Source organism: Lissotriton vulgaris, chromosome 6 (assembly GCF_964263255.1).
Source record: "Lissotriton vulgaris chromosome 6, aLisVul1.2, whole genome shotgun sequence".
Taxonomy (NCBI): Eukaryota; Metazoa; Chordata; class Amphibia; order Caudata; family Salamandridae; genus Lissotriton; species Lissotriton vulgaris.
In genome coordinates this window covers 1,231,721,376-1,231,748,595 of record NC_141694.1, presented here as the reverse complement: position 1 = coordinate 1,231,748,595, position 27,220 = coordinate 1,231,721,376, and positions in this window count along the sequence as shown.

Here is a 27,220-nt window from a genome sequence, read left to right as displayed (position 1 = left end):
TCCCAGTGCCAAGGTGATCACCCTACCTCTACATGAGCGGAGGGGGTATGTGAGGGGATTTGGGAGCCCCAACAAAATATAGCTGGGGAGTCTAGGGAGTTCTGGTTGAAATATCTGGTCAACCAGTGGTAATATGGAATCCCAGAAAGACTGTATCTTGGGACAACACCAGAGAATATGAGACAAGGTGCCCACTTGACTGCAATGGTGCCAGAAAAGTTCACTACTGCGAGTCCTTCTCTTAGCGACCGTGCCGGGGAATAATACCAATAGTGCGCGTTTTTTAGGAACATCTCCTTCCCTGAGGTGCAGCATGCTGATGCTCGGGCCCTGTGAATAATGTCCGGCCATTCTTTTGGGGAGAATTCCCTATCCAGCTCCAATTCCCACCTACGCTGTGCTGGAGACTTAGAGTGGTTCCTGGTCTGGTTGAGAAAATCATAAATGTCCGACAGGAGACACTTATTTGAGGTGCGGGTGATAAACCAGATCTCAAATTTAGTAAGAAGATGGCCTGCATGCGGGTGGATTTGAGGTTGCATAACCCAGTGGCCCAGCGCCAGGTACTGCCAATACGCCTCTTTGGGAATGCTTGAGTGGACTAACAGCTGGGGGAAGTCCATAATGCCTTAAAGATCAAAAAGAGGTCGTGAATGCGTTTACAGTTGACCTCCTGCCATTTTAAGTAGGCAGACCCTGTGAGAGCCGGGGGGAAGTCCAGGTTCCCAATGAAGGGGGTCAAGGGTGAGATGGCTGTAGAGAACTGACATCTCTCCAGTACTTTATCCCACACCGTCATAGTAGCGCACTGGACCGGCGAGAGGCATGCACCCAGAGGGCGGTGTTGCCGCTGGAGCCAGGGGACTTTCCAGATGTGGATCCCCGCTATGCCCCAGTCCATAAAGCACAAGTGCTTTTCGGACTCCAATTGGTACGATTCTATCATCCAGCGCAGCTGCGCTGCTTTATAGTACCGGCCCCCCAGACCTCCATCCTCCTGTCTCAGATACGTGAGGTGTCTAGCCATGCGAGGCTTCTTCCCTCCCCAGATGAAGCCATTGATTAGTTGTTGCATTTGGGCCAAAACCGGAGGTGGTGGACATAAGGGAAGCGTCTGCATGATGTAAAGCAAAAGCGGTAAGATTGTCATTTTGACGGCTGCTATCTTGTCCAGCCACGAGAGAGTATGCCTCCTTCAGTTATTCAAGTCTTTATGGGCCTTAGCCAGCTCTTCTGAGTATTTCACCTGGGCCATCCTAGCAGTGGTCGAGAAGATCCGGGGTCCCAAATACGTAAACATCGCTGACCGCCCAAGAGAATGGAAAGAGCTGCAACAGCTGGAGGGGGTCCGCCTGCGGGAGCGTGAGACTCAATGCCTGAGACTTCTGTAAATTAATTTTGAAACCTGACGCAGCGTTGAAAGCGGATACCTCCGTCAGCAGGGGGGGGAGAGAGGACAGTGGGTTGGATAGGAAAAAGAGCATGTCGCCCTCGTATAGCGAGATCCTGTGCTCCCAAGCCCCCATCCGAATTCTGGTGATTGCGGGAAGTTGGCAAATTCGCTTGGCAAACGGCTCCATGTAAAGCGCGAATAGGAGAGGGGAGAGCGGGCACCCCTGTCTTGTGCTGCGCCTGATCGGGAAGGGCTGCGAGACCACTCCATTGACTCTAATCCAGGCCTGTGGCCGGTGTTAAACACAGTTCACCCATTGTCGGACCTGTTCCCGAAGTCCGAATCGACATAGGACCTGGTGTAAGTAAGGCCAGTGGACCCGGTCAAATGCCTTCTTGAGATCCACCGACAAAAGCATCGCCGGGATTTGGGTGCACTGCATCTTATCTAATAAGTGGTACAACCGCCGAGTCCCATCCCCACAATTGCGATCTGGAATGAACCTGGATTGGTCCGGGTCCACTATGCCTTGCGTATGCGGGGCGAGTCAAGCCGCCAGGATGCTAGTGAAGATTTTCAGGACTACATTAAGCAGGGAAATGGGACGGTATGAAGCGCACTACCGAGGGTCCTTCCCGGGCTTGGGTAAGACCACAAATTCAGCCATGGACATCGAGGGGGTAAGTCTCCCCATGGTGCTGAAGGTGTTGAAGAGAAGCGCCAGGAGAGGAGCGAGGTCGGACGCAAATACTTTATAAAAGTCTACCGGGAAGCCGTCCTCGCCAGGGGCCTTACCGGCTGGGAGTCCCTGAATATCCAGAGGGACTTCCTTCGAGCTGATATCTGCCTCCAAACGGGAGGCAATGAATTCCAACAGCGGAGTCACTGGTGCCACCTGTGTTTATTCATCAGCTGCAATGGGATCCAGGCTTTTGGCTGAATATAATGACTTATAAAAGGCCTCAAATTGGGACGCTATGTCCTGGTCCGCTTGCAAGTTCTCACTGCGGCTGTACGTAATTTCCGTGACCCGACATGTTGCTGTTTCAGCTCGGAGGGCATGTGCCAAGAGTCTCCCAGCTTTGTTCTCCCCCTCGTAATAGCGTTGTTTAGTGCGGACCAAAGCATATTTAGCGTGTTCCAGATCAAGAGCCCACAGTTGTTTCTTCGCTTTTGTAAGGAGTCGCTGTGCCTGAACAGCTCCAGTACGGTGGTGAACACCCTCCAGCTCCCGAATCTTAGCCTCCAACTCCCCCTCTTTTCTCTATGGTCCTTGTTGCGACCCACCGCAATAGCGATACAGCGTCCGAGGATGACTGACATCAAGGCATCCCAGAGCGTGTCTACTCCGACCCCGCCTGCGTCATTCAGTTCCAGATATGTTTTAATGGCATCCCGCAATTCAGTGACATTAGCATCACACGTGAGTAAGGTGCGATTGAGACGCCAGGAATGCCGTTCTGGGGAGCCGCCCGGTAGAGGCAGCCTTAAAACTACCGTGAATTGTACAAAAAGGCCGCTACCCCTTTAGAGACATCATCGGTAGACGCCGTGACCCTGAGCGAAGTCCAGAAGAGATCTATACGGCATACTTTTGATGAGCAGTGGAAAAAAGTTATCTTCCCCCGCGGAGGGAAAGCGGTGGAACCAGGTGTCCGTAAGGCCAGCTTCTTTCAGTAGCTGAAGTGTTGAGGTTGAAATTGCGCCAGTATGTCCCATCCGAAGTGTCGACCTGTCTAGGTCCGCGACTGGGACTATATTAAAGTACCCCCCAATCACTAAGTCCTCATCCGGGGAATCCATAAGCACGTTCAGTGTATCGCGTAGAAAAACCTCCTGATGCTCATTGGGGCTGTAGACCTAAGCTATTGTGTGAACCCGTCCTCCCATTAACACCTCCAGAGCGAGAAGGCACCCAGCGACTTCCGCGAAGGTCCCGAACACCGACCCCTGGAAACTCGTAGCCAAAAGGATTGCCAGCCCTGCCTTCTTCTCGGGTCCTGATGAGAAGTATTGGCGATTGAACCACCTAGATCGAAGTCGCCGCCAGTCCGCCCGCATGAGGTGAGTCTCCTGTAAGAGGCAAATATCACACTTTGCGTCTCTCAACAAGGTAAGAAGCGCTTGCAGTTTTGCTGGTGAATTAAGCCCCTGCACATTGAAGCTCAAGATAACTACTTTAAAACGGGTCATGTGTCGATATGAGAAAGAGCAAGCGTACTCCAGACAAGCAAGCAACAAAGAGAAACCAGGGGGGGCTGGATACTCGCTACCCCACCCCTCCCTGCACCACCAGAATCCCATCCAAGCACCCCGCCCCCCCTTACTGAGGTGCGCAGTGTCACCCAGTCTGGTGGGGCCATCCCACTGTGTGTGCCTACAGGTAGAACCCAGGAGCTTAGCCAAGCATCTAGTGCATCTGTGGGGAAGGGACACCGAGAGGATGCCAAGCCAGCGCACCCCTAAGAAGTTCAACAGCCACCACCTCCTCTGCCAGCTGTTCCCATTCACCCCAAGCACAACCCCCATCCCCAACCTCCAGAATCGAAGACATTCCCTACCTAACCATAGAGGGGCTGTAGATCTCACGTGGGTGAAGAGAGATGGCTAGAAGAGAAAGAGGGAAGAAAACAACAGAGGAAGAGTGAAAGGATAACAAAGGAACATCAGTGAAGTCGTCTCAGCAGAACAGATCGAACCAACGTGCAGGGGTCCATGTATCTGGCAGTCGGTCATCACCATCCAGATGGTGGGGCTCCGCCACCAAGGCCGCTGTCGCATGACACTGGCCACAGACCCTGTGTGGCAGCATCAGGACCCTGGCCATTGTCCATCAAGAACCTTGTATGTCTCATTCTCCATGGCTCTCCTGGATCTGCAGCTGGCTGATCAGGGCATTCCTTCCCCGCTGAAGTTCTTCCTCTGAGGGTTTCGCCTGAGTGTCACTCCTATGGCTCCTTCTCCTGCTCGTTCGCGGCTGCCTCCCGGCCACCAGTGCTCTTGTCGCTTCCTCCAAATCTTCTGGCACCATCAGAGTGTTGCCAAGTATGGCCTTCGCTTCCTGCACACACCTCACTCCATGTGTCTCCTTGTTCCATACAAAGGTCAGGCAGAAGGGGTGCCCCCATAGGTACCGAGTCCCTTGCTCACGGAGGCAAGAAGTGACCGGACGCAGCTCTCTGCGCCTCTGCAGGGTAAGGGGCGAAAGATCTTGGAAGACGCCCCCTGGAGGCCCTCAAAATCCACTGTCGAGCGATCACGCATGGCGGCCATGATGAGTTGCTTCTGATGAAAAGAATGCAGGCAGGTCAGGATGTCCTGTGGCTGGCCGGGTCCTGAGGCGGGCCGTCCCGCCCGATGCGTGCAATCCAACACAATCTCCTTGTCTCGTAGTTCCGGGACCATGTGTCTAAAGAGGCGGAGGACCCATTCTTCCAATTTGCCTCCATCAGCCAGGAGTGGCATGCCCTTAATGCGGATATTGTGGGCCTCGAGCGATTTTCTAGGTCTTCCAGTTTGAGGTACAGCTTGTCAGCTTGTCGTTTCTTTCGCAGAGATCGATGAGTTTCCGATCTTGCAGCGTAAGCTCTTCCTATCGCCTGTCTCTGTTGCATTCCAGTGTGTTCACTCAGTCCCCAATTTCACCGAGCTCCGACCATAGCAGTTTGACATCGGAGGCCATTTCTTGGCGGAGACTCACAAAGTCGTCTCGAAGAGAACTGAAGAGCTGCTCCATGAATTCCTTTGTGATGGGCTCTGCCACATGTCTGGCTTCAGGATCTCTGCCTGGCTCACTCGACTTTTTCCCGCTCGATTTATGGAGCAGGTCTTTAATGGAGGGGACCCTATTAACGGTGTCTCTCCTGGCTCGGGGATGGTCATAACCACCGCAGTTGGGCCAGGGCCTCGCAACTCCAGGGGTAGGGCCTCCGCCGGCCACCACTCACGCAGATGTCAGGTCGAACTTCAGTGAGGATCGAAGAGTCCCAGTTACGTGAGTGCCTCCTGTTACCAGGGCCCAGCCACTCCCCCACTTGCCAAATCACACTGAGTCCCAGGGCGCCACCTCCACTGAGCCCCATTCCAGCCTGGGTGGAGAACATGACCAGGCTCCCATTCCCTGGCTAAGCCCAAACCTCGGCGCTCAGACCAATCACAACACTTCATTGCAGTGTTGTGATTGGCTTTGGGGAGCCTGGGAGCCCAGGTGCTTCCTGCTTCCTGTTTTCAGAGAAGAAGCAAGAGGATGGAGGATGGAGGACGGAGGAGAAGCGCCGGCCGGCTAGCTGGCAAGTACAGGATTTTTTTTTAGCCCGCCACCCTTCCCCCTCCTCCTTCTTCTCAGTCTCAGTGCTGCTTCCCGTCTATGCCAATGCAATAAGCCCAAAAACTTGAATAGCTCCTGTAGCCGATCGCAAGAACGTGGCAATAGTATCACCAGAGCAATTCTATGAGTGAAAATAAAAGGAAAGTTGGAGAGGTAGACAAGAAACTAGTTTTCCTAGGATTAATATGCTACTTAATAGCAGTGATAGTATTTGTGTGAGTGCAAAGTGTTTATTACAGGTGCCGTTTTAAGAGGAATATGATGCTGTAATGTAAGAATTTCGCTAAACATGGCTTCGGTGCCCAACTCTCAGCCTCTCCACCACCTGCCAACCTGTATAATGGAAACCAGATCCATGAAAAGAGAAGACAGACTGGAGCCGAGGCACATAAATCGCCTGATGAATGTTTCTATTGCGCCCATGACACAGAGTTATCTGCCAGTTACACAGCTTGGCGTGTGATGAGTAGCAGAATACTGAAATAGACTTAGGTAGGCACAGTGCACTGAGCCAAGCCAGTCGGTACAATTGAATTCACCAAAAAAGCACTATGATCAATCATCATAATGACATTTTCTTCAGGTCTGTGGCAGTAGGATACCAGACAGCTCCCTTCTAATCCAATGGCAGAATCTGACAGGCAGAGTGGAGGACTCTACCACTATAGTCCTTTTGTGGGCAGAGATGTGTAAAAAATGTGCTAATTAATTATGAAGTATGTGAATCCTTAATAAGTAATAGTCCGCAAATTCCCTTTACAGGGCAACCTCAAAGGAGGACACCCTTGGACAATCCTAGGGTGCTACATCATCACTTCAGCCCATCCCTCTGGCCCATTATTCTGGGACATTGCAACACGACAACTGCAAGTGTTCTATAAAAAAGACCTTCCCAGGGAACCTCAACTTCTCCAGCAACAGCCTGATTCCTTCCCACCAAAACCTCAACGGCGAGTCTCTCCTGTTTTTTTCTCCATAGATCTGGCCTACTTTCTTTGTTTCTGTGGGCTTCGGTTTTCCCTGCCCAGGTAAAGTGTGAAGGGTTAACTAGCAGATGAAGATTTCCCCCTATGTTTTCGTGTCCCGGGTATAAAGACCTAGAATCTGATTATGGCTGAGCCATGGGAATATCAAAATTCCCAAAGTGCCATAAGGAGTGTAGATGTGATGAAAGGGACTATGGATCTAAACTTGGGGTGCATTTGTACGCTAACATTGATACCTAACTGGACCCTAAAGGCCTAAATGAGGTGTAACTGTAGGTGGGTACAGATTTGACCCATAATGTGTCATTTAAGTTAAACATCACATCAGTAAGCACTACAGGCTTCCATTACGAATGCCTACCCATGTTACAGACACTTCCCCAGGTCAATGCAATACAAATCCTTGAAGGGTCCCTTCTGCAACATGTTACCTGTGCTCAGTGGTCAGCACCCTTGAGGACACACATGTTCTTATATGTTCATATGTAACTGGCCCTTAGCCTCTTACCCTAGCTGCACAGCAGAAGCCTTATCTTAAAAGGCAGGCACAAGAGACTAAGTCTGTCTTAAGTCTGTCCTAAGTTTCTCTTAAGTTTGTCTTAAGTTTGTCTTAAGATTGTCTTAAGATTGTCTTAAGTCTGCCTTAAGTCAGTTTTAGGTATGTCTTAAGTCAAACTTAAGACAAAATCCTAACTTTACTACTACTAAATGCCTTCTGTGAATACCAAAAGTAGTTGGACAGACTTAAGACAGACTTAAGACAAACTTAGGACAGAGTTAAGACAGACTTAAGACAGACTTAAGACAGACTTAAGACAAACTTAAGACAGACTTAAGACAGACTTAGGACAGACTTAAGACAAAATCCTAACTTTACTACTACTAAATGCCTTCTGTGAATACGAAAAGTAGTACGTTTAGGATTTTGTCTTAAGTTAGTTCTGTGAATCGGGCCCCAAGAACCTGGTAGTCAAAAACAAAACATGTAGGGGGATTAAATGGGCAGAGCCAATTTGCTATAGGATGCTTTGGGCAGACATGTGGCTTGAAAATGAAATACAGCACTGAATACACTGTAGTATTAATTGTTATGATGCAACCCCCTCATGTAAAATACCAGGAGCATCATCAGCATATTTAAGTATTAGTGATCTTACAAAAGAGAAGATACCTAAAAAAGGATCTCAGCTTTTTGTTCATAAGACCTGCTCAAACACTTGCCAAGTGTTGCTATAAACCCACTCCCCTGCAGTATTCTCTATGCAGAGTGGGAGATTCCAGCATAGGTTGAAAAAGTGAATCTTTTGCCTGCCCCTGCAGTGTCGCAAAGGTAGTTCATGAGATGCAACACCAGACATAGTTTTTTTTCCACATCAAAATGTAAAACTACACAATACTGCTGCAGGCTGACTAAATGTGAAAGACACAATATTTAAGGCACATATGAAATGGACATGATCAAACCAGCCAATGGCCGAAGGGTACAGACCTAAAATATCTCTCTGGTCTGAATACAGTGGTGGATAAGATGAACTCTGGTCAAAATTAGAGGTCATTGTATATAAAGGAAAGTGAGGAACAAAGGAAAACTGTGGAGGGAAATGGCGATGGGCCTGTGAGAATAGCAATAGAGATTCAGGGCTTGGTGGGTCCTTGTGCATCTGGTAAGAAAAAATACCACCTCCTCTTGAATAAAAAAGTCTATTGTCTGCAGTAATTTGTCTCAAGTTGGAAACTCTACAACACAAAATAAGACAACATAATGTAGTCAACTTTGCAGACAACTGTTTTACTGAAAGACTCTCTTTGCAAGGTCAGTTGACCAGAAGGTGAAGAACTAAACTGACCGTGCATTGGAAAAAACTTTTGGAGTTTGGTGGCAAGGGTTCTACATCTCAACAGTAACATAGTACCCTCTCCACAAAACTGTAAGTCCGCCCACCTCTCGGAGGTTCCAGCAGACCTTCAGTATGTCGTCTGCAGAGACTACTCCTTCTCCGCTACTGACATACACCTACAAAGGCCCAACAGAGTAATGGCCGTTGGAAAATTTGCCATTTGTCTGCCCACCATATTTTGTTCAGTCAGATAAATGTCAAGTATTCACTGTACGTCCTTCATTACAAGAAAAACAGACACATTTGTACATGTAGGGGCCTCATTTATTTTATGGCGGACAGCCTGTCCTCTGCCAGGGTGACAGCGTAAATTACTCAGTCACCCTGACGGAGGTGCACCCACAACATTTTCAAGAACTGATAGGAGCCACCATCAAGGCAGTTTCTGCTCAATGCTCTGTAACTTTGCTGAACAGATCTTTCAAACACCATGAAGCCATTTGGCAAAGTTAAAAAAAAAAAATTCAAAAAGAAAATCACAAAGCAGTATTTTCTTTTTGAAAATAAAATAAACAATACTCTCCTCACCATGGGAGTTTGCCCATTACTGCCAGGTTTTTCTCAGCAGTGATGGGCACTGGAAAACAGCTAAATGTTCACTCATCTAAATTAGGTGGAGAGACATACAGCCAAAACTCCAATGGCCCAGTTTGGCCACAGCCAAGATTGAGTAGTCCTCAAACTATGGGTCTCATACATTCAATCAGACAGGTGTGGCATAGCCTTGGCGAGGAGGGAACTCAGTCACGACAAAGTTCTCTCTCCGCCAAGATATGAATCTGGCCCTTAGTCTGATTTCCCTAATATACCCAAATCTGCCTATCAGTCTTTTGTGAGAAATGGCACAATCTGTTTCACCAAAACATTGTCTACAGCGTTGCCTTAACACAATAATTAATTCAAGCATCCTTCAGCACATAACTTTGAGTGGATAGCTTTTAAAATAATTATTGTTTTTTGCTGTTTCAGAAATGCATTCAGTTATATTAATAAAATGTGTACATAAACATTATGATTGCTCTTTTAAAACGTCACCTTTCAAAAATTAAGACTGGCAACCTTTATACATGCAAGACAACTTATTATATCTAATGGAAGGATCAAAAAAGGCCATCGCAACTCCAACTAAATTACCATTAAAGCAATAACACCAACCGAATCAGCATCATAGAAGTCCAAACAGGCATCCCAAGCAGCTCAAGGATACTTAGGTTAGTTGTCAAGTCATTATATTTTAGGTTTCCAATACTTTGAGGACAATGGCGACTCTGCCTCGTCCCCGAAAATTGAGTGGGACGCCTTTAAGACAGTGACCCGAGGGAGCTGTCTCGGTGTGCAGGCAGGCCTGCGGGGACAGGTGGAGCGGGATCTGATGAAAGCGGAGGCGAGTTTACTAGACAAAGAGCTGGAAGCGGTAGAGGGCGATGACTCCCAGTTGATTACAGCCAGGGCAGATCACGCCCTTTTGATGGAGAGGCTGAAGAACCTTAATTTTGCGGCACACTCTGCACGCACCCACAACACAGGTGACAAGCCAGGCAGACTCCTATCATGGCTGATACGTCAGGATACTCAATCGGCGTCGGTGCTGTCGATCCGTACGACTCAGGGCGCTGAAGTCTTCACCCAAAAACTGATACATGAGGCGTTCACAGCACATTACAGGTCCTTGTACAGCTCACGACTGAGAGCCACTGAGGTGGAGATTGCAGACTACCTAGCGACACTGCAGCTACCTGCGGCCACTCGCGCCCAACAGGCGGAGCTGGGAGCGGATCTTACTAGTGAGGAGCTACGAGAGGTGATTTTTTCCCTCTCTAATGGCAAGGCGCCGGGCCCGGACGGGCTCCCGGCCGAGTTTTACAAGGCCTATTCCTTGTTATTAATACCGGAACTGTTAAGAGTGTACAAGGCGGCATTTGAAGATGCTGAACTTCCGGTGTCTCTGAACGAGGCCAATGTGATCTCCCTGCTGAAACCAGGCAGGGAAGCGTGCAAGCTGGGATCGTACAGACCGTTAGCGCTCCTTAATACAGACTACAAGATCTTGGCGGCGACATTGGCTCGGAGGCTTGCGCCCCTAGTTCCCACACTGGTGCACTCTGACCAGAACGGCTTTGTGCCCACCCGCAGCACGTCTTACAACATACGTCGCTTCTTTAGAGTCAAACGCTATGCGATCTCCAACTGGCCATGCTCAGGGTGTATAATACTCGATCTGGAAAAGGCGTTTGATTCGGTGGAATGGCCCTTTCTGCTTCAGGTGCTCGAAAAGTATGAGCTGGGCGACGCCTATATCCAGATGGTGGAGCTCCTGTACCAAGCGCCCGAGGTGCGAGTCCGGATCGGGCGGCTATTTTCTGACAGAATAAGGATCGGGAGAGGCACCAGACAGGGATGTCCCCTCTCTCCCATGATATTCGCGCTCGTGATGGAGCCGTTGGCAGCGCTGCTCCGGACCTCCGGAGCCACCTGGGGCATCCCACTGGCAGATGGGACACACTCGGTGTCTCTATATGCCGATGACTTGCTGTTATATGTCAGAGACCTCACCTGCATACCTGCGGCACTCACAGACATCTTTCGGGTGTTCGGGGATATGTCGGGGCTCCGTGTCAACTGGTCAAAATCAGGGGTCTATGCGTTCAGTGAAACTATGCCACAATGTGAAGTGCGAATGATGGGCGAGGAGCTTCGGTGGCACCCTACGGTCTTCCGGTACTTAGGGATCCTCATATATCGGGACCCCGTTGATCTCCTAGAGGGCAACCTCGTGAGAGCCATCTCCTCGTTGTCGGCCCAGGTCACGTTCTGGAACTCCCTCCCACTGAATGTGCCGGCTCGAGTAGCGTTGACAAAGATGATAATGCTCCCCAGGCTCCTCTACTTTTATGCTAACCTTCCGGTGTATGTGCCAACGCATATATTCAAGGGATTGGAAGCCCTCACCAGGCGCCTGATTTGGAATAAAGGGCGCTCCGGGTGGCATTGAGGACCCTCTACGCGGCTACGGAATCTGGAGGCCTGGCGGTTCCCAATCAGGAACTATATTATCTAGCGGCCCAACTGCAGTGGGTTGCCTATTGGCTTAGTGGCAGGAACCTGATGGACACGGCCACGGAAGACACTACCCTGACCCTGACTCAGGTGCTAACGCTCTTCCACCCCCTGACGCGGGGCCGGACTCCCGACCAGATCTACTTAGCTGTCGCAAGACAGTGCTTTGTGCGAAGCCTCAGACTTACTAAAGGCCCGGTGCCGTATGCCCCGAACCTGCCGCTGCTGGGGACCCCCTGGGGGAGTGGCATGATGTCCTCATCCGTGCTACGCAGTTGGACTGCGGCGGACTTGGACAGTCTAGGTGACTTATATAGTGATGGGGAGCTACTGTCCTTTGAGACTCTGACCGCCAACACAGATCTGCCGGCGGGGCAGTTCCTAACACACGCTAAGCTTCTCCGAGTACTGATGGGGACGTGGGGAGATCTGACTCAGGAACCGACCACACATATGTTAATACAGTACCTGCATGTGATGGGCGATGGTTCCCATCTGGTGCACTGGCTGGCACAGGCGCTGCACCATCATACTCAGTTCTCCTCCCAACGACTGAGAGAGAAGTGGACGGCCGACCGGGGTAGTGAATGGTCGGACAAAGAATGGGCCGCAGTGCTGGCTGGCGCAAGGAACATTCCTCGTAATGCGAGATTTAAAATCATCCAATATTACATAATACACCGCGCGTACTTGTCCCCGGACAAACTAAATCGCTACTTCGGCCTTGCCTCTTCAGCGTGCCCCAGGTGCGGACTCCTGAACTCGGATCTGCTACACGCACTCTGGAGTTGCCCTCACCTTACCATGTACTGGTCGGTGGTCACTGACACATTAGCGGCAGCCACGGGCGACACTCTTCCTAAGACGTGGGAGGCATGCCTATTGGGGCTCTACAAGAGGACCAAGCAGACCAAACTGCAGGCACGTTTCTGGGACCTGGGGCTCATAACAGCCAAGCGGCTCATCACAAAACGCTGGAAGAATAATGCCCCCCCCCCCCCGCGACCGGTGGACTGGCGTGGCTCATTTGCCAACTGGGCTAGCGCAGAGAGCGTGACATTACACAGAGAGAGACGGCGGGACTTCGAATGTACCCAATTGCCCAAGAGTGGGACACTACTCTGACTGCATACCATCAGGCTTGTATCCAGGCTGGTATCACATGAACGCTTAGTTATGGAGCGGTGATAGGCCCGTCACCCTTACATTTCCGGAGTCAGACCTCTCCATCCTCCCTGTTGTTCCCCCCCCCTCCCCCTGCCCGACATACCTCTCCCCCCTCCCCCCCGGCCGCTGGGGTAACGCCCGACAAAGTCTGCTTCCTATTATTCCCCCCTACCGCCACATGGCCGCAGCGATCCTCAATCCACGACCATTCCCGTCCCCACACTGTCCACATACAGCGTTACATAAAACATTAGTGTCACTGATACACTGCTGTACACGCAAACACTAGTCCGATTGTTGTTGATGTGTTTTCCCTCCTACTTCCGTTATTTCCCTATTATTTATTTATTTATTTATTTTTCTCCTTTATTCTCTTGATTGGCAGTTGGCATTATTTCTGCTGCGCTCATGATGATGTTGATCTCTCCCGTTCCATTTAACTTTTCTTCAATGTTTATTAAATACTGCCATGATCACACGACTATAGCCCTGTATCCCATATGGTAATGTGGGATGTGATTCCTGTCTCTGACATCGTCCGTGCCACCCAGGGAACACAGCCTGGAACAACTGCTGTTGACTATCATGAACACTTTGGCCCTTCTGCAGTGACATACGCTGCAGGCACTGCAACCTAAGATTTCTCCTGAGACTGAGAATTGCGGACTAATGCATCTTCCCTGGCTACTGTTTATTTTCACCTATATACGACCGAAATGTCGAAAATGTTACCGACTGGGTAATGATTGTCGTTTATATGACATTGTATGATCTATTGGCTTGTTCTACGTTTTGATTTGTGAAATTAAATAAAATCTGGGACCGTTGGTCTCAAAAAAAAAAAAAAGTTTCCAGACAGATTAGCTCAAACATGGTCACCTCTATAAAAGAAGACCAATGATGATTCTACTTAAACTGAGAACTTCAGACAAATCACTAACTTTCCATATTTGGCTAAACTGCTTAAAACCGTATGTCTTATAATTAAAAGCCCACATAAAGAAATTATATTTCTGAGGGACATACCAATCTGAATGCAGACCCAACCATAATAACAACTGTCCTCAAGATCATTGATGACTCCATCCAGTTACTGGAAAAAAGAGAATCCTGACACCAAATGTTTTTATTGACACAAAACCCGACTCACTCTTCTTAAAGAGTGCTTCGGCTGTGACAGAACTCTTCTGAACTGGTTCGGACCCTACCTCCAAAACAGTTTCCAGCAAGTGCCAATTGCCGTCATCCCCACACCTTTTGGTGTCCAACAATGCTAATTTTGACTCCAATCCTACTGAACCTAAATGTGGAACTCATAGGGAAACATGGCATGTCCTTCCAACAGTATATCCAGATCTGTCCGAAAATTGACTTCTCCCAAAGCCTCCAGACCCTATAAAATTATTTATCTGAGAGTGAAAACATGATGTGAACTATGAAACTGAAACTAATCAGCGGAAGACAGAATTCTCTGTTCGACCCTCAAAATCTTACAGTGGAAAACTGAGTAGCATGACCATCTTTCCCAAAAATATCTCTTCTGCCAAATCCCTGGGTGTTATACTTCATGCAAGGCAGAGAAAGACTCACACATAAAGGCTACAGTCAAATGAACCAACATCTATGATTCATAGCAAATCTCAGACGCTACCTCTACAGAAAACACCTAAAACAAGTAATCCAAGCCTTAGTCATCTCATAATTAGAAAACAGCATTGCCTTACTCACTGGTTTCCTCAAGACCCGCCTTGTCCCCATCCAAAGCTATACTACACCCTGCCAATGGTCTCATCACTAGCAGGAGGAAATCCACTCACTTCTCACTCATTTTCAAAACCCTAGCTGGCTACCCCTGGCAGCACATACAAGTCAAACAAAAGGAAATGATGGACGGAGCGTTGACAATACAAGGACTCACCCCCAGTCAACTGATCTGGGTTTAATCCATCACCGTTCTTTAGCCCACTCTGCCACCCCAGTTCAGACATGGCCATATGCAATTCAGTCTGACCCTGTGCCTCATGGGAACAGTCCAGCCCGAACTGCCAAGCCATGCCTTCCCTGGACCGGAAACAAGCTACCGAGGACCAGTTTCTGGCATTTCAGCCGTCTTCAGCCCGGCTTGCTTGAATCCAGTGGCAAAGTGAGCAAGGGTCTCACGTCTAAGCATACCCTGCCAACTTATGGCGAACAAAGAAAAATCAAAGGAAATGATTGACGGAGCGTTGACAATACAAGCACTCACCCCAGTCAACTGATCTGGGATTAATCCATCACCGTTCTTTAGCCCACTCTGCCACCCCAGTTCAGACATGGCCATATGCAATTCAGTCTGACCCTGTGTCTCATGGGAACAGTCCAGCCTGAACTGCCAACCACGCCTTCCCTGGACCGGAAACAAGCTACCGAGGACCGGTTTCTGGCATTTCAGCCGTCTTCAGCCTGGCTTGCTTGAATCCAGTGGCAAAGTGAGCAAGGGACTCACGTCTGAGCATACCCTGCCAACTTATGGCGAACAAAGAAAAACCAAAGGAAATGATGGACGGAGCGTTGACAATACAAGCACTCACCCCCAGTCAACTGATCTGGGTTTAATCCATCACCGTTCTTTAGCCCACTCTGCCACCCCAGTTCAGACATGGCCATATGCAATTCAGTCTGAACCTGTGCCTCATGGGAACAGTCCAGCCCAAACTGCCAAGCCATGCCTTCCCTGGACCGGAAACAAGCTACTAAGGACCGGTTTCTGGCATTTCAGCTGTCTTCAGCCCGGCTTGCTTGAATCCAGTGGCAAAATGAGCAAGAGACTCGCGTCTGAGCATACCCTGCCAACTTCTGGCGAACAAAGAAAAACCAAAGGAAATGATGGACGGAGCATTGAAAATACAAGCAGTCATCTGATCTGGGTTTAATCCATCACCGTTATTTAGCCCACTCTGCCACCCCAGATCCGATATCCCCCCAAAGCCTCAAATTCCTCAAAGAGCTAAAAAACACGGGTTTATGAATTTAAATTGGGTTTGATTAACAGGATAATATCATCAGCGTAAAGCTTGATCTTAGCCATTGATGGAATAGGAAAAGAGATATCAGCAGTATTCCGAACTGCGGCTGCGAGGGGCTCAATAAAAAAAGCAAAAAGAACAGGTGATAATGGACAGCCTTGCCGTGTGCCCCGCTTAACTAAAACTGATCCTGCCAATACCATGTTTATGATGACATTGGCTTTGGCAGCGGTATAAAGATTACAAATTAAATTAATAATTTTGTCCAGAATGCCAAAATATTGTAAAATAATAAATAGTGTCTCCCAAACCACCAAATCAAAGGCTTTTTCCGCATCTTATAATATAATTAATGCTGGTATCCCCCGTGTCTCAAAGTAATCTAAGGGTTCGGCCAAATAATGCGTGTTCGTTATCAATTGCCTGCCTGCAATGAATCCATTTTGGTCAGGGTGTATCAGATTAGATGAAATCTGATTAAAACGAATTGACAATAATTTTGTAGCTATTTTATAGTCGGAATTTGGGCGGTATGAATTAGGATCTTAAGCATCTTTACCCCTCTTCAAAAAACTAACCACAGTGCACTCTCGGAAAGATCCTGGAATTAAACTTCCTCCCAGCATCAAGTGAAGTAGGCGCAGAAAAAAATCAGAAAAAGCACTAAAAAAACCTTTGAAGAACTCGGCAGGAAGCCCATCTGGGCCACAGACCTTACCATTCGGAAGTTCTTTCACAACCTGTTCCAGTTCTTCCGCGGAAAAGGGACTTGCCATAACTAACTGTTCGGTTGAGGAAAGGGAAGGCTGTGCCTGCCTCCCTAAAAAATCATTTAACTTTTGTTGATCTATTTTATGATGCTGACTGTAAACACTACTATAGTGAGTAAACAATATTTTCCCTATCCCCTCCGAATCTGCTATAAACAAATGTGTTACGGGGCAGTTTAAACCAGAGATTAAATTAGAAGCGGCTGGTTCTCTGACCTGCCAGGCTAAAAACTTTCCCGTGAAATTGCTCTCTTCGTAAATTGTTTGTGATTGTTTGTAAAAGAAATTCTCAGTCTGGGCATATAAATGTGCACTGAATTCCCGTTTGGCCTTATATAATTGATCTTGGACACTACGGGAGGGATTCTGCTGCTTTAAAATGCTTAAGGCCTGTATCCGTTGTTCTAGTAAGTTTTTAATGGACTAGCAGCATTCAGGGCAGCCGCATCCCTTCCTATAACTATCCCCCCGACAAAAGCCTTTAGTGAATCCCACACGATGTTAAGTGGGGCTGTATCAAGATTAAGAGAGAGAAAGTCTCTTATCTCTGATTTTAATGATTCGACCCGAATCTCGTCGTTCAAGTATATTTTGTTAAACACCCAACGTTTTGGAGTTCTTGGATTTTCTCCTAAAACAAATTCAATGACAAGCAGGGCATGATCGGAAAACCCTTTATGGACAATCTTTTGATGATAGAAATTCAAATTTCTAGAGGCAAGAAAGAAGTCAATCCGTGAAGAAGAAATATGTGTCTCCTGTAACAGTATTACAGAGGGGTTTTCAGCCTTAATCCATGTTTCCACTGCCAGCCTTTTTTTGTTATTATTTAGCCCGTTTACGTTAAAGGAAATTACTTTCAATCCTGCCTTACTAGACATCTCCAAATCAAACCATAATTAGACAATATCCGTCCATACAACCCTCTCTTTTGGCATTTTGTAGAAAACCAGAGTTTTATGTGTAAATCGAGTAAGCAACTGACACCATGAACTTCATTTTTCTGTTCATTACCACCCCCCCCCCCCCACACCCCAAACCTCGGACCCACCCACCCCTACAACCAGTGGCCTATCTCCCACTCCCCACACTGGCCACTGTAGCCTACCCCGTAACATTAGGGTGTCCTGTTATTACACCCCTTAACCCTTAGCCCTGAGAACCCCTTATCCCATCCCAACCCCTTCCCCCCGTCAGCTTTCAAAGACAAAAGAACGTGATTGTAGTGCTAACAATATCAACTCAAAAATGAAATCGAATCTAACAAATTTTTCTAGCTTTTTTGACCATGAGTGATCTCCTTAAGCAAGACCTGTGCTTCATCAATGTCCGACAACATATAGAATCTGTCCTTGACCAACACTTTCAGCTTAGACTGCTGAGCAATCATAGCTTGAGCCCCCTTAGCTTTAAATAAGTGTAGGATTTTGACAAATTCCTTCTTTCTGCGAGCAGCAACCGCAGACATGTCCGAGAAAATCTGGCATTTGACAGTTTCGTTAACAAGGAATTGTCTTTGCTGGATAGCCGCAGAGAGAATAGATTCTTTAATCCGTCCACCGCAAAATTTAATAGAATTGTGCGAGGGAGGGTGGAATTTGCAAACGGCTGAGCCGGAACTCAGTGAGCTCTAGTAATTGTTAAATCTCCCTTATACTCAGGAATCACTTGTTGTTTTAAAAAAGAGGTGACCCATTGCACTGTGTTGGACTCCTCTATTCCTTCTGGAACCCCCACTATACGAAGGTTAGATCTGCGATTATAATTTTCTAAATCATCCAATTTCGTTGCTAGTGTCCGCGAAGTCTTAGAGATCAATTCAACATCTTTTTTATTCACAGTCATTTGTTCCTCTAAATTCGAAATTCTTATCTCGGCTTCTTAAAGGCGAACTGGAAAGGTAGAGACTAAATCTTTAATCTTATCCAGTCTTTGGTGGATTGAGGCCAGTTCTGATTTTTGGAATCTGTTCATCTGACGTAGCTCGTCGAGAATAAGATTCAACATGTCTTTCACAGACATTTGGGTTTCCCCTGTAACTTCAGTATTTAAATCCAAAATGGGGCTAAATGGATCAGAAGGAAGCGAGGATTGAGTTTTGGTTTGTGGAAAAATTGCAACTGCCACCTCATCACCTTGTTGAGCTAAAGGTGCAGAAACTTTTTTCTCTTGAGGTATAATCGTCGGACGTGAGTTCCCTGTGAACATGGTCACGGAGTGCTTATTGTGGAAAAACTAGCCGGAGGAGTAGTGTTTCCAATGGTAGACACGGTTGGCTTTTTGTGGAACAGAGGAAAAGGTTTTGGACCCTTCAGCTGGGCAAATGACTTAGTTGGAGTCATGACCTGCTGCTCTACGGTCTTCTCTATATTTGAACCTTTCTGAGAGGGATGGGCAGTTAAAATAGTATGGGAGACCTCCAAATCTACCTGCGCCTGCCCTGCCCCTTTGTTCCGGACCTGTTTGGTTAAGCTGTTCCACAAGAGACCCCTCATCTGAACTCTCAAACGAGTCTTCATCCTTGCCGTCATTATTATCGCTTTTATCAAGCCGTTTGGCCGCATTCTCTGCTTCCATACCTTGCTGCCGGAGAGCTTTAGCCTTTCTTGTACAGAGACGTTTCCCCATATTCTATTATCCAAACCTTCCTTGGGGGCGAGCTCGCTGCGCAGACACCCTCAAAATGTTGCTCCCTTTTTTCCACACTTTGTTACGGATAGCGCTATCGCTGTTCTTCTATTCGCTCCTTTAATAGCTTTTTTTTAAAAAGCGTCACAGTAATCAAGTCAAGTCAAGTCATAAAATTTGTATAGCGCACTACATACCCAGAGGGTTTCAAGGCGCTTAGGAAGGGGAGGAGGATTATTTGTCAAATATCCACGTTTTAAGCTGCTTTCTGAACGCTAGGTGGTTCTGGGTGAGGCGAAGGTAAGCGGGGAGTGAGTTCCATGTTTTAGCAGCCAGATATGAAAAGGACCTGCCTCCCATGGTGGTCTTGTTGATGCGAGGTACAGTGGCGAAGGCTTGGCTGGAAGAACGTAGTTGGCGGGGGGGGGGGTGTAGAAGGACAGTCGTGAGTTGAGGCAGTCTGGTCCGATGTCGTAGAGTGATTTGTGTGCGTGGGTAAGCAGTCGGAAAGTGATCCTCTTATTGATGGGTAGCCAGTGGAGGTCTTTAAGGTGACCAGAGATGTGTTCGTTGCGTGGGATGTCTAATATGTCAACAGTGTCTGCCCCTTCGATCCGCTGATAGACTCACCCACTGTTAGCGCTGTTGTGAGGAAAAGATCCAGGAAAGTCCGAATAGTAAATGTCAGAAATGGAAGCCAGCTTAATTGAAGAAGCTAAGAAGCTGTGAAATTTGCTGGTACAGTGCAGGAGTAAAACAACCAACAATCTCCAGGCTCAGATTTCGGCAAAGCTACCTCCGTAGGGTTGACCTCAACTTGCGCTCAGCTCAGCTCAGCTCGGGTCAGCGTTCTCTCTCTTCTCGGTCTCTTTCTGTAGCGGATGGCATCATAGCACGGAAGAAAAACGAGCGCCACTCGGGAAGAGCCCAGAGTGTGTGAAAGCGGCGTCAAAATCCAAGAAAGTTTGCGGGGAAATCGCCGATGTCAACGGGAAAGCAGAAGGCAGCAGAACGCTAGCAAACACGCCAGCTACCTGCCGCCGTCATCAGCCGCATGGGGGGGAGGAGCCAGGAGCCGGGATCCCAGGTGCTCACACGGAGGCGTTGAGCTCCGTCATGGGCCACGCAATCCTCTATTAATTCTTACATACTTGACAAAATCATTCTTCCAATCAAGTGAAAGTGTTTAAACAGATGTTTTTAATAGTGATCTTGTCAAACAATAAGATTGGGTTTCATTTATTTTGTATCCTAACAACATGCTAAATATTGTGATCAAATCAAAATAGGCTTTAATTGTCAAAGGGGGATCTGGCATAGTTAGGATCAGAATAAGAGAGTTAGTTATAATGAACAATATCTAAAAAAAACGATTATTCTCTGATCAGCAATTCCACAGAAACTCAGGTCAAAAGCAAAAAACAGAAGATAGGGAGGACACTTACTGCCTTGCTAGGCATCGAGTAGGGGAGTAAATTAACAGTACATCTCTCCACATATCATCGATGTACAAAGCCTCAAGGATACCACCAACAACAGGACCAAAGTTCATCTATCTCTGAGCAACCCAATGATGCCTCAAAGCAATGTTATTGAATGCCTTCTTTGTTTCTGCATCATTGCTCTGGTTTCCAGAAACACTGACCACAATTAACCCTCAATGCACATTATTCAAGTCCATGTTAAATGTAGATTAACAACTTTGTTGTACGTTATCGTGCCACCTACCCAGATTTTAGCACTGTGAAGTCTAGATTAACCAATAAAATAGTCTGGAATGTGAACATTCCAATGGAACTTTGCCTGGTTTGCTAAGTCTGAAACCTGTTAGCCAAATATGATGAGTTCTGTCCCCATACCATCAGAGGCGGTATGAACTTGGATGTTATATTATATTTGACAAAACGTTGTCTATCTAGCCTCAGGTGACTTAAGAAATTCCACCTACAGTTTCTGTCCTTCAGAATCCTGCATAATATCCTCTCATTCTTTCCATCACTTGTCAAACAACTAGAAATTAAACAGCTATTTCTTGCCACCTGGACTACATCTGTTGGACTTGCCCAAATAGATTATTGTCCAACTTCTTGCCTCAGGCTTTCCGAGCACAGATCATCTCGCCAAGTACTTGACCACACTGCACTAGCTGCCAGCACTTAATGTTGAAATGTTTAGGCATTCGGCAGACCACAAAACTGGCCCCATTTTCCTCCAATCCTGTTTTTCAACGATGGAGATCACTTCAGAATCTTCCATCTCACCTCATTTGCAGACTAGGCCCAAGAGCTGCAACCTTTCCTCTTTCGCTCTGCGCTCAAAATAACCATCAGATCTTCCGTAAACTCGTAAAATCTGGTTATAAGCAACCGCTAGCTCAGACACTATTCTCTCACAGCCCAAGGATACCATTCGAGGTGGCTATTATGTTTTAAAAATCCTCATTCATTTATTTGAAGGTACCATGCATTCCATGAATAAGGACCGATTCAAAGAGGTAGGCTATTAAGCCAAAAACAACGAACCCCAAAGAAACTCCAAGAACTCTACAAGAAGAATAGATTTGCAGGTACACTTCTTAGCACACCATTTATGCAAACTAAAATAAGGCAGAAAATGAGCAAACAAGGCTTATATGTGTCTCAGCCCTCTCCCACAGTCTGCCATACACTAGCCAGCCTCTTCGTTTCCTGTATTAGTCAGCCTCACTGTTCTTTTAATTTAATTTCAACCCTACTTTTAACCATATTGTTGTTTTTAGTCAGCCACTAGTTTACTGTATTAGTAAGCACTGTATACTGTTGGCCACAACTTTGTCGCTGTGTAATTGTTGCCGCCTGCCCGCCGCTCAATTTTCCTACTTCCCGTCACCCAGTGCCCTGGCCCCCTGCCAGAACCTACTTAATGGAGGCCACAGTGCGATCCCATTGAGCAGGTCCCAGCACCAGCTCTCCCTCTGGTCCTCTATGCCGCCTGACTGACCGGCCGACCCTGCTGTTATGTGGTCAGCGGTCTAGTAGATGGGTGGGTGGAGTCAGCTGGGTGGAAGGGAAGAGGAGGAGCGTGAACAGGATGGGGTTAGTTAGAGTAGGGATAGGGACCTAATAAGACGTGAGTAATAAAGCTCTTAAATAGTTATCCACGTGTCTGTCTTTATTACATGAGAGACACGACAACTGGCGACGAGGGTGGGATTGGCATGACCACTGCCCACAGAACCCTACGAGAGTGCCCTGTCCCATGCAGCGTCGAGAAAAGGAAAACGCTGCCGTGAGAAACAGAGCTGCCGCCTGAAGAGAGAGGCCAGCAGCAGGTGACCCTGCCCCTCCAGTGACTGCGAGGGAGCCAAGAGGGGGCCGACGCAACGAGGAAAGGAAACCATTCGCGCTGAAATGCGACTCACGCCTGATGCGTGTAACCTGGTGCGTGCCGAAAGAACAGAAGTCGGGAGCCCACTCCGACTCTATCTAGCACCCCAAAGTGGAAGAAAATTGCCTCGAGCGGAGGACGCTGCCCCAAGAAAGTCCACTGGTAAGCGCAGTCGAGCGTGTTGAAATCGGAGCTCGAGCGGCCTCCAGCATCGGAAACCTGACGCCCGATGCGTGAGTTTCGGCACGTTGTCGCCGAGTGAACGCGGGACCTGGCGAAGCAAGGTGAAAGCCCACCCCAACCTCACCGGACTGTGGCAGCTGCTGAGGAGACCTGAAACCTGAAGTGTGCTGCCTCCTGAGATTGACTGCCGGTGAGTCCTGAGTGAAGCAGCTGTGTGCCGAGTGAGCAGAGAGAAAGCCTTGTATGCAGATAGCAACGGCGGCCATCTTGAAGTCAGGCAGCTTTAAGGACAGACCCATTGGTCATTGGGGGGCGGCCATCTTAAGGTCAGGCATAGTGATTGGCCAGTGAAAGCAACACGCACGAGTTGCAAAAAGAAGCATAACAAGTGTGAGATAACACAAGGGACTAAGGATAAACAAGCACAAGCAAAGTTAAATAAACATTGAAAGAGAAAAGACCGCAATTAACCTATCCAGGCACCTGGGAACAGGTCGATCAGAGGCAGAAAAGGCGGGAAGCACGAGTCACCAAGATGGTGACCCCAGAGACATCCCCACAGCGAAGCGAAGTCAAGCCCATCGTTGCAGGAGGGTCGCACCTGTGGGCCCCGGTACCCCTAACACTGACCACAGGAGGGAGCATGGGTCCCAAGTGGCAAGAGTGGCTTGAAGACTTCGAAGACTACATTGAGGGATCTATAGTGACTGTTGATAAAGAGAAATTGATCGCTCTCCGCAACCTGGCAGGTCGAGAGATAAGCAAGATAATCAAAGATCTTCCCCCTGCAGATGCTGGAACCTATGACAAAGTACGTGAAGCGTTGAACAAGAAATTCCTCCATAAAAGAAATGTGGACTATGAACGTGTTGCGTTTCATCAAGCGCGCCAAGGGAAGGACGAGGCGATGAGCGCATTCATCACCCGACTGCGACGGCTATCCAGACATTGCGAATTCGACACCTTCTCAACAGATGCTGCCATAAAATCGCAAATCATAGATGGATGTCATTCGGAAACTCTCAGGAGGCGGCTATTAAGAAAACCCCATGAACTAGATGACAGTGAAGAGATGACTCGCGTCTATGATCAGGCCGAGGAACACGCCACCAATATTGAAACAGGACCCAATGTGAGCCATGAACAAGTGCGTCATGTCCAAGTCAAAGGCAGCAGTTGAAGAAGCTCGAGAGACAAGCAATGGAGATCACAACCGTCGTCTCAGCAAAGATATTCAGAGCACAAGAGGCGAGAACCTGAGCGGAGGAAAAGGAGACCAGAGAGGACAAGAAAATGCTACCGATGTGGATATGACTACCCTCATGCGGATGCGTGCCCTGCCATGGGTCAGAGGTGTAGGAAATGTGGGCGGACGAATCACTTCGAAGCGATGTGTGGGGACGATCACAAAGAGAGGCGAAGTGAAACAACGAGATTGTCTCGCTCTGACACTCAAAAACATCACATAAGAGCAGTTCAAGGAAAGACTACACTATCCTCAGGCTCGTCACACTCCAGCCGAGAGTCGCGCAGATCCCGATGGGATCGTAGGTCACCGTCCCGAGACTCCAGATCATCATCCAGAGACTCTGAATACACAGTTGAATACGTGAACATGATTGCGGACCCCGACCAACTCAAAAAATATCCACGCTTGGACATAAAAGTAGGGAACCATGACAGTAAATTTGTGCTAGATAGCGGGGCTTCGCTGAACTATATCCCGGTCACGGAATATGAGAGGATGAGCCCTAAGCCTCCACTAACGTATGCACCAGTCCGAGTTTTCACTTGGATGTCCAAGAGACCACTTCAATGCTTGGGAAAATTCCCAACAACACTCAAACACGATGCCATCACCATACCGGCGGTCATACATGTCATCAAGGGCCCAGAGGCTGACTGTCTACTCAGATTACCAACTGCAGACCGTCTCCGCCTTGTTGAAATCCTCTTCAAGGTCAATGATGACCAAGACACCGTCAGCAAGTTTCCCAGGCTATTTCAAGGACTAGGGAAAATGAAGGGCTGTCAAATACATCTACACATCAATGAACAGATCAGGCCTGTGGCACAGCACCCTCGACGTGTACCATTCCATCTCCAGAAAGCCGTCGAGGATGAACTTCATGACCTCCTGTCAGCAGACATCATTGAACGGACGGATGGTCCGACCCCATGGGTATCGCCAGTGGTCATCGTACCCAAGAAAGGCACCACCAGCAAGGTGAGGCTGTGTGTCGACATGCGAGTGCCTAACACTGCGATTGAGAGAGAACGCCATCCAGGGCCGCATCTGAGCGACATGATCTCTGCTTTGAACGGGGCAAGGGTGTTCTCGAAGCTGGATTTAAAGAAAGGTTATCACCAGCTGTAGTTGGACGTCAAGTCCCGGTACATCACTACATTTGCAACCCATTTAGGACTCTTCAGATACAAGAGACTGAGTTTTGGTGTTTCATCAGCCGCGGAAATTTTTCAGGAGGCGATCCGGCAAATCATTCAACACATCCCTAACACCCTAAATTACAGCGATGACATCCTTGTGTACGGCTCTGACGTCCGTGAACACGACATAGCACTTGATTGCGTCTGCCACACCCTGCTAGATGCGAACCTGACATTAAACAAAGACAAGTGTGAGTTCCACCAGTCCACTTTAAAATTCTTTGGCCCTATTTTCTCAGGTGCAGGGATGAAACTCAATCCGGACAAGATAGAGACTCTGAACAACACCAAGAGCCCTCAGGATGTCAGTGAACTAAGATCGTTCCTAGGGATGGCCAGCTACTGTGCCCGTTACATCAGAGATTATGCGACCATCAGCCATCCCCTTCGCATCCTCACCAAACAAGGCCAACCGTTTGACTGGACGCCCCAGTGTGAACAGGTGTTCAGAGAGATCAAGCATGCAGTGGAGTCTGCTGACAACCTCTCGTACTTCAATACTAGACGGAAGACTTAAATCACTGTTGATGCTAGCCCTGTGGGGTTGGGGGCTATCTTAGCACAATATGACGATGACTCTGACCAGCGGCGCATTGTTGCCTATGCCAGTCGCAGCTTGTCTGATCCTGAAAAGGCATACTCGCAACCTGAGAAAGAAAGCCTTGCTGTGGTTTGGGCAAGTGAACATTTTCATGTTTTTATCTACGGCAAGCACTTTACTTTGATCACCGACCATCAGGCGCTAGTTACCATCTACGGCAACCCCAGATCCAAAATGCCTCCGAGGATTGGGAGGTGGGGCCTGAGACTTCACGAGTATACTTTTACCATTTTCCACAAACCCGGGAAGGCAGAAAACCCGGCTGACTATATGTCCCTTCATCCACATGCATCATCGGACTACAACCCTTCCATTGCCGAGGAGTACATCCACTTTTGGCCGACCAAGCATTGCCACCTGCCATTCCCATGGAAGTTATCCGAGAAGTCACGGCGCAAGGCACTATCCTGCAAAAAGTACTCCGCAGGATTCAAACCAACCGGTGGAGACATGATCCTCAAGAAGAAGACAATGACCCAGCGGTCAAGCAGGAGATGCAAGCATTCCGACACGTCTTTGACGAACTGTCTGCTACCACAGATGAAATAATACTACGAGGTCAACGGATCGTGGTCCCCAATCAGCTATGGCAAGGTGTCATCGACCTTGCACATGAAGGCCATCGAGGAGTAGTATCAACAAAGCGAGCCCTCAGGGAATGAGTGTGGTTTCCTCTCCTCGACCAAATGGTAGAGTCCACCCTGAAAGATTGCCATCTGTGCCAGCTAACCAACAAAGGTGACCCACCGGCCCCATTGCAAATGACCACCCTACCCAATGGAGTATGGCAAGAAGTTGCCATGGATTTCTACGGGTGTTAGGAGTCGGAATCACCTTCATGAACAAATTCCTGTTCTCCAGAACTACATGTCCCAGAAACCCGGTGATGAAGGGAGGAGTATATAAGGGCGGAACCTACGGAGGAAAGGCGTCGGATATTTTCGTACCTGACCCGGTGTTGGAGTAGTTGGTTCGTCATTCGGAGTTCCTGTTCTTCTTGTTGCCTTGCTCTGTTCCTCGTTGATTTCCTCTTGCCACTTTTGTGTGATTCCCCGTTGGCTGAGCCTTATTTCACCGGCTCGTGCGGGGAACATTTCTTCAGTTTCCTTCAGCGCCCAGCAACGGCTTGTTTCTGGTCCTGGGGGGTTCTCTGTTGGCTGAGCCTTCTTTCTTCGGCTCGTGCGGAGAACGCCCAGAGTTGTTGTCTGTTTTGCGATTACACGTCCCCGTTGGGTGAGCCTTCTTTCTTCGGCTCGTGCGGGGGACGCGTAGAAATTGCTGTTCTCGTGCTCTCCGTTGGCTGAGCCTTCTTTCACCGGCTCTTGCGGAGTAGCGCTGTTGGCGGTTCTTACGTCTTGTGGAAACTTTCCTACAGGATCCAGACCTGTTAG